The sequence below is a fragment of the Equus przewalskii genome, chromosome 1 (genome assembly GCF_037783145.1).
Source record: "Equus przewalskii isolate Varuska chromosome 1, EquPr2, whole genome shotgun sequence".
In the NCBI taxonomy this organism is placed as follows: Eukaryota; Metazoa; Chordata; class Mammalia; order Perissodactyla; family Equidae; genus Equus; species Equus przewalskii.
Window position 1 is genome coordinate 126502447 of NC_091831.1, and position 15123 is coordinate 126517569.

A 15123-nucleotide genomic window follows, 5' to 3' on the forward strand; every position below is an offset into this window, starting at 1 on the left:
TCAGGCTGCAGAGGTCTGCTCAGTGCCTCACCCCGAGAAATTGCCCCACAAACAAATGCTGCATTAATTAACTATTTAATTAAGCATTCTCTTCAGAAATAGATACGAGGAACTTGGTTCCATCATTGGTTAGCTTTCTAATTGGGAGCCAGCTGTAATTCAACATGTTATTTTTTTCTCTCTGGTTTCAAATCCACTTAGGAGAGTCCTTCCAGCTACTTTTTCCACCAGATTGTCATCAAAATGCAGGTCAGAAATAAAGAAGACCAGCGTCTATTGAAGAGGGTCGTCAATGCATTAAAAGTTACCCTGGTGGCCTTAAAGACTTACTGCAGCTCTTTAAAATGGCTAATTTATACACTGGGCTACTCCAGCTCGTCCTGGTGCACATCACATTATACAGAAAAGTAGATGGAACACACATATAGCAGGCGACGGCTGGGCTCACTTATGACCTTATTCTCACTGATAAAGACAAATCTCATAATTCACTCATAGCAATGTCAGTCTTTTATCTCTTCCTGGACTCATGAGGACACAAGTCACATCCACTGAGCCTGCTCTGTGTGTGACGAGGAAACCCAGGCGGCCAGTCACCACAAAGGTGATTCATTCATTTGCATTCAGAAATCCTGTTGGTTGAAAAGCATTAAAAGTGTTTGGGTCTTTCTTTTTTTTTTCACTCTATAAAAAGTGGCTTGCTGGTGAAATATACGCCTTCACTCATCTTGCAGAGCTGCAGTGAAAAATAACATTTGGCAGTGGGAAGTGGGACTTTTGCTTGAGGAACTGATATATATATATATAATATTTGTACATTTCTTCGATGGCCATGGACACTTGTCAGTCCTGTCATTTTCCTAAGACTTGTATGGTTAACATTTACTATGGTGTGGGTCTTGATTTTTAAAGTGTACACAAGGATTTGTAAAGTGCGAGATTGCAAGTTGAAGTGATGAGAGAAACAAGGGGATCGGAGCAGTAGGATGGTGACATTAAGTGAAGTGTTTAATCTGACTCACACCAGTCATGAGAAAACACTGTGTTTTCTGTCCCCCACATTCCCTGCCTGCTCGAGCTCCATTTCAGTCTTGGTTGCTCATGTCCGCTTCTGCTCTCTGCACTGTTTTTTGAGCCCTGACTTCGGCTGTGTTGACCAGTTGAGGGCCAAGCAACCCAGACAGGGAGGGTCTCAGAACACCGAGCATATTCCAGAGGACCCGAAGTTGCTCAAGGAAAACGAAGAAACAGCATCAGGCGGGTGGAGGGTGGAACGTTCCCATGTTGCCTGAGGCTGGTTCCCCCTGCTGGGGCATCAATCCAGTAGGGGAGCCTAGATGTTTACTTTCAAAGCAGGAGCTGCATCTTCCTTTATGCTCTGTGCTGTGCTAAGTACAATGTTGGCACTGGATAAATGTTAATAACAGCAGCCTTAATGATGATGACAATAACAATCTGGTAACCCCACCTCCTGCATGCCAAGGGGGTTTAAGAGACTCAACCATTTCTTGTGATTGATGTTAGTATAACCATGGGTAGCATTCCTTGTCCAGCAGACCCCGAACCCCTGGTGTTCTTCCTGTTCTCCCATCTGCTTGGAAAGACTCCGGGGAGGTAGGAAAGAGGTCCCAGAGACCAGGGCTCTCGCATGTTCCTCTTCAGAACAGTTACTCTGAGAATGAGCAAATGCCCCCACATGTCTTGTCTGCCAATCGGGACCTTCTGTCCGCTGAGACCCTTTAAAAAAACAATCACGATACCTCCATTTTAATTATTCTCTTTTTTGGTCCCACTCAGGATTATGCCTTTTAAATAAACTACATCAAGCTTTCTTCCTTCTCATCTCGCTCCTAATTAAGGACAGTGGGGGGTATTCTTTGGTCTTATTTTCTTATAATTTTAATTACACTGATCTTGGCTTAAAACGGGACCCATTTAAGTGCTGAGAAGATATGTATTTTATGGTTCAGTGAGGGTTTTCCCTTCCCATGCCTCTTAGAGGAGGACAAAGTTGAGAGATGGCCCTTCTTGGAGCACCGAACCTAACTAAGCCTTCCTTGCCCTGGATGAAGGACAGGGAGCCCCCATGGGGAGTCTAGCTGCTGCAGGAGAGAGCCCTGTATCCTCAGGAGGACTGGCATTTTGCCATAAGGAGCAGCCATCATGGTGGGAAGTCGGAGTTGGGAAGGCAGCTCCGGGAAATTTTCCAAGAGGAATGGAGTGGTGGCTGTCTCTGAAGGTGAACCATCTACTGGTTGCTCTTCCCTGCCCTCCATAGCACCTGGCCTGGTCTCGCTTAGAAGGACAGTCTTGTGCCATTTGCCTTCCTCCTCCTCTGCCTTCTAGATCCTGGTCTGGCATGGTCTTCTTGAAGTATTGCCACTCTCTGCTTCCTAGCGTCCACGTGATTCAGTGGTAAGAGATTATGAGCCCTGGAGGCCAAGGCCGAAGCCAAGGTTTGAATCCCAGCCTGGCCAACACTGGTGATACAGTCTTGGGCAAACGATTTTCCTGTTGGGCTCTGGGGACCTCTTCAAAAAGAGGGGATCAGGATACCTACTTGGCAGTGTGGTTGGGAAGGATGCCTACGGTAATGAACTCAAGTGGAGAATGCCTCCTGGCACAGGTAAGTGGTCCATCAATGTTTGTGGCCCTTTTTCTTTGTTAGACAGATGTGGGCAAGTACCTGAAAGGGTGGGCACATATTTGAAGGGCTGGATAATAAAGATAATAATTCTTGATCACACACAAACACACACACACAAAATGCCCTATCCTGTCCTCTCTGCCTGTCCCGCATCCCATCCTTTTCTCATGCCTTTTTCCACCGCCTCCTCCATAAGGTTTACTCTGATTGTTTCCAGCCTACAATGATCCTGCCCAACTCTTTTGTCCTTATTGCCTCAACCACACACCTTAACATTACATTATAAACTGTCGTGGTTTGTATGTTAAGATCTTCTGTCTCTAATAAGATAAGCTCCTCCTCGGGAAGGGACTACGCATGATTTTTTTTCCTGTCTTTGCAGCGTCCAGCACAGTGCCCGGCATGCAGTAAATGTTTAATAATTGATTATTAAGTGCAGTGCCATTACTAGTCCTACCTGAGGGCAGAGACTGTATTTTGTGTTTTCTGCGTCTCCACAGCAGTTTGCCCAGTGCTAAGCATCCAGACATTCATAGGCACTCGAAACACATTTATCAGATTAAAGGTACCTTTTGGTTTGAGGGGTGGTCAGCCATTGATAGGAAAAGTATAGCAAGAGACCTGGGGAGTAAAGGCTGAATCGACAAGGTTCTGAAATGCCTGGGATTCGGGGAAGGCATAGCTTCCTTTATAGCAGCTTATAAATCATGTCCTGTGAGGGCAGAAAGAGCCCTGTGCAGGCAGTTTGGAGACTTGGCTTCTGGTCTCCACTGGGGCAATTTATTTGATATGGCCTCATAGGCCAGGTCTGGAACCAGGCGGCCCTCTGGCTTTCAGTGAAAAAGTAGGTTTCCTCTTGACTCCAGTCCTTTGGAAACTTGTCACCTCTCAGTGACCCTATTGACAGCTCCCGGTTTCTTCTGATAGGTTTGATCTTGGCCCATAATCCTTAAATAGATAAAACTTTCAAGGAAGCTGATTTGCATTGGACTGAAAGTCAATTGGACTGCCGTAAGAATATGAAATTAGACCTCAGGGGAAGGAAAGCACTTATTTTTCAATTATCCACAGATCGGAGGCCGCAGTGGGGCTGCTCATCCTGGAGTCGCCCCTGAGAAGGTGACCCTCTGCCTTCCGTAAGTGTGACCAGGAAACTCAGCTGGACCCTTCTCTGGGCTGCTCTCTGTCGATCCCCTGGCCTGTCATGAGGCTCGTCGTCCTTCCACGTGTGCACAGCCCTGGCTCCATCCCCTTCCAGGACCCTGGCTGAGGGACCCCTGTGGCTGGTGGCTGACATGTTCCCTGACCTCGGGAGCTCAGTTCTGTAGGCCTTTGTGCCTCTAAGTGTCCACCTGACACAGCGGACACTGCAGTAACTGTGAGATGTAGCCTTGAGGCTACAAAACCCAGCAACAGGGCAGCCCCAAATTCTGACCCTGAGCTAGCTTCATACTGCTCTCATGGCAACGTACAGGCGTGGCCTTAAACACAGAGCCAGGGGATAGGGAAGTCCTGCTTTGTTTGTGGTGTTTCACACAGCCCTGTTTCTCTTTCGCCCAGCCTGATTTCTTTTTTAGCTTCCTTCGAACTATCCCAACAGTGAAGGGCCGAAGCCTTCTCAGCTGAGCTCGACGAGAGCTCTAGGGCAGCAACGGAGTCATCCTGGAGGAGGCTGTCCGAGTGCACAGCCCGCACTCTTTCCAGTACTTCACAAAGCTCTCTCCACGTGGGAGCCAGACAGGCAGCACTATTGTTATCATCTATCACCCGCACTGAAGAAACTGAGGCAGCTCAGGGACAGGAGGGCTGGCAGAGTGGGCTCGTCCAATGGGAAGAGGGGGTGGAGGAAGCGCTGACGTAGGCGCAGGCAGCCTCGGCCTGGCTCCCTCCGCCAGGGGCTCAGAGCAGGGCAAAGGGGTGAAGGGGGGGCCTGTGGGAGGAGCGTTTCAAATCAGGCACCCCACCACGGCCGTTTGCTCTTTGGGTCCTAAATCGAATACATTTTGATTCAATTTGGACATTCTGGATTAGTGGAAGGGAATGAGGCTTAAAAGAGGTCAGCTCCATTACTCAGCATTATTAATGATGTTGTCCGCCGTTAAAATCTCAAAAAACTAGGAAACTAATAAATTTTACATATTGAAAAATCACAGATGGATCAGGCAAATGGATAAATTCTTAAAAGTATTTAATATCTGTTAAGAGGACAGAATGATAAATTCAATATTGAAAACCAATATCAGATTCACAATTACAGGCCATTTATCATAACCAACTGCATGGACAGCATCTTATTGTGGGGAGAACGCTGTGATTCATAAGCAGAGACCCGGAACAAGTCCATATGAAACGAGAAATAAATCTGCTTTACATATTGGAAACTTATTTCCACTTCCTATCTTTACTGCCAACAATAACGTTAGCTTTCAAGAACAAATTGTTACACATTAAACTTATGCATAATGAACCCAATTGAGTCACAAACTTCCCTAAAAAGAGCTTTAAATTATTCCAAATTGGGTTATTAGCTTTAACTCTAATTCCTCTGAGAGGGCCCACCAATCTTATACATGGTAAGTTTCAGCATTTAACCAGACTGTTAGTTTCCCAGGTCCGGCCCCAAAGTTCTGAATTTGTTCTTTCTTCTCCTTCCCCTGAAGAATTAACACTGTCAGACTAAAGAACAAACATGATCGCATTTAACAGAAGCATTAATTAAACAAATTGCTAGAACAATGCAATTTATATTTTTGATTTTAAGATGAATTATTCTGCTTTCCTTGAATATTTGAGTACCTATGAGCAAATGGAATGACTTGAATTCCAACCATTGTATGTCACAGCTGGGACACTAGCTCAGTCAATGTTTTGATCCCCAGGCATCCTGGGCTCAAGTGGCAGGGAGGTGGTTTGGCTGTGACATCTCTCATTTCACGGACTGCCCAGGCTGACCCAACTGACAACACTCTAATCAAGACACAGAATGGATTTTTTTTAATTTCATTTTTTTCCTGATTTCAAGAATGAAGTACTCAAATGTAGAAAATTTGGATTGTGTAGGAGGAAAAAATCCTAACCCCCTCACAGAGGCCACTGCTAATTACATCTGACATGTGTCTCTTTCATTTTTGTTTTTTTTGTTGTGTATTTTTTTCTTTACACAGTTGAGATTACATATATATACAATTTTCTGTCCTATGCAGTCATAATCGCAATGGTTGTATAATACTCCATCATTTTATAATGGAACCTCTCCTGATGTTGGGCACTTAGGTTGCTTCCAACTTCTCTCTATTATAAATAACATTGCAATAATCATCTTTGTGCATGCATCTTTGGGTGAATTTCTGACTATTTCTTTAAGATTTATTCCCAGAAATTTCATTACCGGGTTAAGGACTGTGAACATTTTAAGACTTTTGATATATACTAAAGCTAAAAAGAGAATTTTATGTAAAGCCCTGATTCATGAGTTTGTTAATTGTTTAGACAAGCTGCAGCCGCAGCCTAGAGGTTGAAATCATGGATTTTGGAGTCATCCGTCTTCATTCAAGTTCCAGGTCTGCTACAGACCAGCCAGGAGATTTAACCACTCAGAACCGCCATCGCTGCATCTGTAAAATGGGCATCACGATACCTACATCTCAGGGTTGTTATGAAGATAAAATGTGACAAGGCCTATCAATGCCTGACACCCAGTAAACACTCCATAAAAGGCAGATGGTGAAAGTATAAATACTTTTGTGACTGAGTATTATAACACATGTCCTATAACAGGTATAATATATGCATAAAGACATCACGTAATTTTAAAAACTTTAGGCTTTAATAATATCCTTCATTATCTCCAGAATCAAATTCTAACTTATCAGTCAATATCCTTCCCCATCAGAGCCCAGCTCACCCTTACAACCTTTTTGTCTCCCTTTCCCCTGCAGTTACGTTTGCTCCAATTGCCTAGGACATGTATCCTTCATGAGTGTGCCATCTGCTTCCTATCACTGTGCCCACGTCACTTCTCTTTCCCTTCTTTTCACTGTTTGTCACTCTCCACTCATGGATTTAGGCTTGGCTCAGGCATCGCCACTTCCATCAAGTCTTCCTTGTTACCTTCCCAGGCAAAATGAGTGTGTGTGTGTCCTCTGTGCTCCCACAGCACCTTGTGTATACCTGGGTTGCAGCATTTCTCAGTCTCATGTGTTACAGTGGGTAAGGTACATTTTGGTCTCTTCCACTAACCTGCTAGCTCTGTAAAGGCCAAGATTGTGTCTTATTAATCTTGGTTTTCTTTAGCGCCTACTACAGTGCCTGACACAATAGAAGGACTCAATAAAAGTTTGTTAAGTGTAACACAGGTAGTGGGCATGATCTAAGAAATCCGTAAGTGGCATTTAAAGGCAAATTGAATTTCAACTGACTTAAAAGCTGATTGAACTTTAATTTTTTATTTATCATGGGATTTTAAATGCAAATGTACTTTGTGCAATTGTGAAGTGTTTTCTAAGCTTTGAAATACTTAATGCTATTTGCAAAGTGTTTCTAGGCAAATCATTGAGATTTAAAAATGTACAAAGAATTTCAGAAGACCCTGTATAAACATTTATCAAAATATCTCATGGGAGACTACTGGACGTGTGCGTTATATAGGTAGGGACATTGAAGCCCAGAAAAGAGAGACTATTGAATTATTGGGATCTTGAATTTCCTGCCTTATTCAAATAATATTATGGTTAAAGCTAACATTTAAAACGGTCTTTGTATTGACTCCAAACACCGCTTAACTAGCCTAGTAAAATATCTGGCTCATGTCTAAGGAACAGCACTATCGTCATCGTTATTTTTGTCTGTTTGGCCCAGCACTGGATCTCCAGTACCTAGACCAACGCTTGGCACATGGTAGGCACTCAATCAATATTTGCCAAATGACCAAATGAATCAGTGATCACATTTAGTATGACCCAATCTGCATCCGCTTTGGGTTGTTTAGTTCAACTTGACAAATCTTTATAGAGTGGCTTCTATGTTCCAGACACCTCGCCAAGGAGCTGAAGGATGAAGATGAATAGCATATGGTTCCTGTCTTCATGATCTCAAAGTCCAGAGTGGGAAGCAGACACATAGATAAATGCAGTATGCTGTGGTTAGTGCTAAGAGAGGCCTGTGCTCGGGGTGCCGGGAAACTCAGAGGAAGGGTGTTTGGTCCAGCCCGGGCACTGCAAGGAAGACTTCCTAGGGGAGAATAAGCCTGAGCTGCCTTGCTGGATGAGTAAGAATTAGATTGAAGAAAGATGGAAGGGCCTTCCAAACAGAGGAGACATCACTAGCAAAGACTAAGGTAAGACATCTCATTCATTAATTCATCCAAGAAACATTCACTGATGGCCTACTATGTTCCAAGTGCTGTATATATGGTGGCAAACAAAACAAAGTCGCTTTCCTCATGGAGCCTGTGTTCCCAGGACCCACAAGCCCTTTAGCGTCGCTGGAGGACCAGTGCAGGGCAGGGAGCGATGGCCGAGGAAACTGAAGAGGAGGAGGCAGTTTGTCTTATGCTTGAGAGTTGAATGGATACCCTACCTACTTTCACAAAGGATTTGAGGCATTTACAAAAAAGCGAAGGATTTTCCAAATCAAGCTACCACTCAGCAGGAGTCCTAGACCCCTTCCTGAGGTGCAGATTCTTCTGCTTCCCCCACGTCTCTTGGTTGCTGCAGGAAGATGGCTAATAGTACAAGAGAAAAGAGGCTGCTTCTGGACCCTGTGCGCTCCTAGAAATCCCTTTGGTTTGATTCAGTCATTTGCGTTGTGACTCAAGGCAGTGAGTGGAGAGCCTGGCACATAGTAAGAACTCCAAAAGTGTTTGTTGAATGAAAACATGAGGATGACGTATTTAAAACAAAGGAAGAGGCTAATCTCTTTAAGCTTTGACTTGAGTTGAAGAATGAGTGGCATTATGAGCTTCCTAGAAAGTAAGATGGTTTCTACACCAACACCCTGCTCGACTCAAGTCAAAGGATAAAAAGCCATAGTAAAACTCATGTGTCTTTATTTCCAACTCTGACCATCCATCCATCCAACATTAGGCCGGGGTCTGTGCTAGACACTGGAGATACTAAAATGACTTTATGGAATTCATTACCCAACAAGGGCAGGTAGACCTGTAAACAGACAGTGTTTACAGTGAGACAGTGAGAAAAGTGCTAATCGAGGTAGGTTAAACACGTAGGGTGAGGGGGCCAAGGAAGGCTTTGTCAATGGAGCAGACTTTTAAAGGATGAAACTGGGGTTTGCCAAGCTTGAAAGAGGATAGGAAGGGCGTTCCGGCTCTGAGAACAGCAGAAATAAAACCAGGGGTCCCAGAGCACTGTGTTGAATTCAGGATGTGCAGGTATCACAGGATGTGTGGCTATCAGGCGGGATGTAAAGGTTGACAGGTTATTGAAGACGGGGAGAGGGGCAAGTGTTTAGAGGTACACTTTTTCCAATTGTCTGTTGCAAATAAAAGAAAGATGGTATGCAAGGAGTTTGACTACACTGACTTGAGTCAGGCTTACTCTCCACCTGATGGGTTTATTGTCATTACTATTCCTTGAGCAGCATTCATTTACATTTGCTTTGGATCCCAAATCAAAGCAAATCAGAATATGACAAAGGTGTGTGAGTGAGATGAGTTATTTGATAAGGAATGCATTTGCTCTCTTTTGTAAGTAAGCAGTTTATATCCTGCTGGGTTGCAGCCTGCTGTGGCATAAGGACTATTTCCAAGGATTTGACTTTGGGTCCCTAACAAACCACATTTTATAATTACCGATTACCCAGAGAGCATCATTAATATAGCTGTAACATGTAAAATCTGCATATGTGGATATGCTATGTTCATTTATTAATTTCCAGAGTCTCAAATCCTCTAAGGACTTTCACGAACCTCCATGATGCCTCTGAAAGCTGTGTTTTGCATCTGATTTTCTTATTTCTGTAAAAAAGATTCAGAAATTCATGTTGCTTGTCTCTAGTCCACAAAGCAGAGTTCCTTCTCTTGGACAAATTGGTCTAGGACAAAGTATACCACATAAATTGCTTCCAGATTATTTTGTGCCTGTGGGAGGACTACAGGCTTGAGACAAGATGCAGTTCACACCATCATGTTTGGTCCTTTTTCCTGGTAAACATGGAGGAAAGAGAACAGAGACCCAATCCAAGTTTGCCTGGATGCAAGGAAGTTCAATGTCTAAATGTCACATTTCGTGGGACTGTGTAATAATCTATGTTATAATAGTGGAGCGTCATAACAAATAATGGTGGAATAATGTCAAGATGATAACCTATAATTTAAATAAACCCTTGAAAATGTAGATTGGAGAGATCTCCAACATAGCTTCTCAGAATGAGTCACAAACTCAATTCTCAATTCAAAGCAATTGGCACTTCTGACGTTTATACATAAATAGATTTCCACCGGTCTCATTAAATATTCAATCCATATTCAAAGTTATTAAATATTGAACACAATTTAATAAATACAACTAAGTTAATCAAGACTTTGATTGGTAGTTATAGGTTCATAAAAAGCTTGTGAAAAGAGTCATTCCACTTGGGGTTTATTCTTTTCCTCCATCTCCTTCCTCTGCTTTTGAGCGCAGGAATTATACGTGTGTGGAGGCGCTTTGAGTTGTGTTGGTGTGTACGTAGGTGTGTTGGGTTGTTATCTCTTAGCAATTTGTGTATTGGGCAGGATTGTTGTATGTGGGTACGTTTGAGGAGGTGTCCAGGTGTACTCTGTTGGTGTGTGTTATGTGAGCAGATATAACACTAGTGAGTTACCTGAGATCCTGGCTGCTCGTTGGTTTCCTCTTTGCATCAGGTCAAAGGCTAGGACACAGGGATCCCACAGTCCCCTATAATTTTCTGGGGGGTATCCAAAGATTGCTTTTGCTCAGGGTTGTGCAAGGGCAGAGCTGGTGCCTGATTGTGAGTGTCTTCTGAAGCTTTGGCCCTAGGCCTTTTGCTTGCCATTTCCTAGTCCAGCCTTGCAGTACAAGACACTATAGCATAGAGGAAAGATTTTGAACTCAAAGACTTGAGTTCAAATTTGGTTTCTGTCACGTCCTGGCTATGTGGCCTTGGGTAAGTTTACCGTCTTGGTCCCTCAGTTTCCCCTCTTTGTGAAAGGGGGATAATAATGCCTGTCATATAGAATTGTTAGGAGGTTTAAATGAAGCCATGGGAATACCTTATTAACACCTGATAGATATTTATTATTTTAACGAGGCAAGGCCCTGTGCTAGGCTTTGTAAAAGATAGGAAGGTGAATAAGACCCCGGAAGACAGACATTTTCTCAAGCACCCTAATATGTCAGGTTATACTTGAGGAGTTTAAAAGATCCTACAGGTTCTGAAATCGTTCCATCACTCAGCAAATTTCCGTCATCCCCAGTGTTGTGTGCACATCCCTGGTGTGTCCTCTGTGGGTATTCCTCCCTGGGACTTTGAGCCAGAGCTCTGCAGAAAGAGGGAGGCAAAAAGGTGGTCCCTCAGCAAGGAGAGGAGGGTGAGGGGAGGAAAACAAAGGGCATGTCCTGGACATCTGAGACAAGAAAGGAAAGGACCATCATGGTCTGCGGCCTGGACGTTCTGTCCAGTGTCCTAGCCTTCTGATAATTTATTTCTAAGAAGGAGGAGGTCCTCCTACCTTGGTCATCAGAGTTTTGGCCTCCTCACCTCCCACCCCCATCCAGGCTAAAGTGTGTAAACGGAGCTGGGGTTCAGATGCCATTTCATTGGAGAAGAGACACCTGGCACCTTGCAGGAAGAAGAATTAGAGAGGCAGAGGGGAGCACGTAGAGGTGGGAGCAAGGCCTATGAACTCAATTCTGCTTGGGTTCTCTTGACTTTCTGTGTGATCTTGAGCCAGGTAATTCTTCTCTCTGAGCCTCAGTTTCCTCCTCTGTAAGATGGGGATAGTAGCAGTGAGATCTCATTATCATTCCCACGTCGCCGATGAGAACACCAAGGCATGGAGAAATTAAGTAACTCACTCGTGGTCACATAGCTAACAAGTGATGGAGCCAGGATTTGAACTCAGGCATCCTCTTCCAGAGCCCCTGCTCTCAATGACCTCACTCTACTCCTCTGTTTTACTCTCTTGTAGTCCCAGTTGGAAGGTAAGCTTTTTGAGAGCAGGGTTTATCACTCAGAATAGTGGACTTCTGTTTCAGATTATGCCCTCAGATGAGGAGCCCGGTCTTTGATGTTACCCTAACCTCCAGATAAACTTGTTGCGGCTGGGTTGAACATCTATACAGCCGTGGGATGTGCAAAGCAGTGTTTCCCATAAGCGGGCTCTCAGGGCCTGGCAAATGAACAATGAATCATGGGCTCCAACGTGACCCCCAGCCGACCCTCAGAGATGTTTGCTAAAAGTGTTCCTGGCTCAGTTGGGACATGTGTCCTTGGAGGTCTGCCATCTGGGTGGAGAAGGTGCAGCTTTATAGATCTGTGTGGCTTTTTAGAATATGGCAGAAAACCAGGCAATCCCCAGCCCAGCGTGGAGGGGCTCAGCAGCCCTCAGACACAACAATTCACGCCTGGCAGTGTGGGAGTGTGGGAGAGAGATGGGGGAACGAGTTGCTTTCCAGTGCCTTTGCTGGTTGAGATGGGGTGGAATGGTTACCCGGGAAGACCTGCCCATGTCGCCACACCTATTAGAACTGGGGTTTGAGAATTATAAATGGATGGCTACCATACAGAAGTGGGGGAGGTGGGTGTTGGGAGTTGCAACTCATTATCAAAAAGGGAATGTGAAAATGAAGAAAAGAGATGCTAAAACCACCTTGTATAATATTAATTGCTAATGGTTATCAAGTGCTACTATGTGCATTATTTGGTTTAATCCTCACAGGGCTCACAGTACTGTTATCATTCCCATTTTACAGATATGCAAACTGAGGTTCGAGAGGTTAAGTCACAGTTAGTAAGTGGTGGAACAGGACTATAAACCTGGAAAGTTAGAACTCACTCTCTTAGCCTTTGGAGTCTCTGATACCCAGAAACTATAGCACCTCAGAGCTGGAGAAACCCTCACAGAACATCAGTTTCAGCCTCTTCATAGTCAGGAGGGGGAACTGAAGACCAGAGAGGGACAGTGATGGACCAAGGTCACACAGCTGGTTAGTGACAGCCCTAAGATCTGACTGCAGTGTCAAGGTTAGGGTGAGGCTGGAAGTTACCTAGGGTGCAGAGTTTAAGGAGGTGCCCACGCTCAGATGCTGACCCTGCACTTGCAGACCCTGAGAGTGAGCGCCACCTTAAACTTTGTGTCAGTGGCACCTCTCTTGCTTCACCAGAGTCAGAGCTCTGACCAGATGCTTCTGGTTTTGTGGCGTGAACAACAGAAGCCCAGCACGGGTTTATTTATTTGATTTGATGTCCCAAGGCAGGGAGCTTGGTATATTTGGAGTATTGTCAATATTGGAGTTTCTACCCAGGAGCTAGATGGAGGGTCTGCTTCTGGTTGGTGCCATGGAAGGGACACTTCTGAAGGGGGACAAACTGGAGGGGCCCCAGGATTAGAGCTGCAGCAGGGCTGCAGAGTGGGGTCATGGGAACCAGAAGCCTACATCTCTCCTCTGGACCTCACTGGGCTGAAACGGGGAGGTGCCAGGAAAAGCTTCTGGGGTGGGACTTGCCCAGTCAGACCCAGAATGAAGCCGATTATACACGTGGACCCCGGGTACTGGGCGTCCAGACACATGTACAGACATGAATTTCCGCAAGCCTCAGAAAATGCATTCACTTTATTTGCAAAAAAATTCCTCCCTGGAGGTGTGTACAGCACCTTTTCCCGATCTGAGCCTTCCTGCTCTGGTAGTTCAAGGAGAAAAGGAGACATACCACACAGGCAAAGGCCCATGCTGCTCTCCAGCCCTGGGAAGCGGGAGTGCATTGGGAAGTCCGCATTGCTCCGAGGAGTGGGGGTGGGGAGAAGAGGTTCCCTTCCCCACGTTCGAGAGCCAGGTCCTCCCCCGCCCCTGGGCTTGGCCCCTCTAGCGTGTTGAGGGGCAGCGAGGAGGCCCAAGGTGCTGTCGCAGAGGGAGACGCCTTCCTCCTGGTGGCCCTGGGGCCTGGGGCTTGGGGCGGGCCGAGAGGATGAAGGAGCGAATCTGCCTCTGGCCCCCTCGCATTTTGTGCTGCGGGGAGCAGTGGTGGTCCAGGCCCTGCCTCTGGGGCAGACCTCGGCAAGGCAAATCCCTCGCTCTCTTCTCTCTGGGCCTCAGTTTCCTCGTCTTACCAGGCGTGGCTCTGCCCGGCTTGCCCAGGGGCCTGACATTCCGAGTTCTTTGCCTTCTTGCCCTTTCCCCAGGCTCAGATGGTTTCTCAAGCCCTTGTGTGGAGTCCCAGACTCCAGCCCTGGCCCTTCCCTCTCTGTCCTCAGCCTGTTAGCAGCAAGGCCCGGGGGCTTCCCTGGCCCCTAAGAAACCCCCATCCGGAGCGGAGAGAAGGAGGCGGCACGCAGACCACTCTGACCCACCCGGAGGGAGAGGGAGAGTAGGGATGAGAAAGGAGAGTAGAGACGGAAAAGGTTAAAAGGGGGAGAAAATAGCAAAGAGAGACAGAGAGGGGTTAGAGGCAGAAAGGACTGATCGCAGGGAAGCGAGAAAAAGAACGAAAGGGGAGGTAGGGAGGTGGGAAAAGATGCTGGAAAGGGTTGAATCAGAGAAAAATGAACCCAAAGGAAAGCTGGAGAGAGAGACTGAAAGAAAGGAAAAAGAGCGAGCGAGCGAGCCGAGCGAGAGAGCAGGGTCTGAAAAGACCGAAGAGGGAAAAAGAGAGAAAAAAAGGGGGTGGGGGGAGAACAGAGCGAGGGAGCCGCGAGCAGGGAGGAGGGAGGAGGGGAGGGACGGAGGGACGGAGGGAGGGAGGGACCGAGGGACGAAGCGGGTGGGGGCTGGCTCGGCAGCAGCCGCCGCGGCTCCAGCCGCCCGCCGGCTCGCTCACTCGCTCGCGGTGTCCGCCGCCCGCCGCCCGGCTCCGGGCTGCCCGCGGCTCCGGCTCCTGGCCCGGCGCTCCGGCGCGGCTCCGGCTCCGGAGGAACAGGACCGCGCGACTGGCCGGCCGAGCCCAGGGCCGGCCGCGGAAGCAGGTAGGTGGCGGGGCGGGGACAGCGAGGACGCGGAGCCTCGGAGCGCTGAGGGCACAGGGGGACGGGGGTCGGGGGTTCTGGCGGCGGTGAGGGGGCTTTGCAGCCCCGGGACTAACTTTCCACCCGCTCGGTGGATCCCCGCTTCCCTGCCCGGGTCCGGGCTGCGGAAGCCGAGTTGGGCGCGGGGAGGAGGTGAATGCCGAGGGTTAGGAGAACGCCAGGGGGTCCGGGCAGGACGTGGGGCGCACCGGCGTGGTCGGGTGCGGGCCCTCTGGCCGCAGTCGGGACGCAGCGCCCGCGGCGGGGAAGACCCGAGCGCAGCAGCGCGGCGTGGTTG

General features: G+C 47.0%; 1 protein-coding gene across 12 annotated transcripts in view; it reads left to right on the top strand.

Moving 5' to 3' along the window:
• The first annotated feature begins 14556 nt into the window (after window positions 1-14556).
• Window positions 14557-15123, top strand: part of MEGF11 (multiple EGF like domains 11) — a 336904-nt gene continuing 336337 nt past the window's right edge. For 3 of the 12 annotated variants that reach the window (XR_011527350.1, XM_070576507.1, XM_070576579.1), the window contains exon 1: window positions 14600-14786. The gene's annotated coding sequence lies outside the window, so the exon portion shown is untranslated. Of the gene's footprint in view, window positions 14787-15123 lie in introns of all 12 variants that reach the window. The other 9 variants (XM_070576518.1, XM_070576587.1, XM_070576490.1 and 6 more) reach the window with 7 other exon arrangements.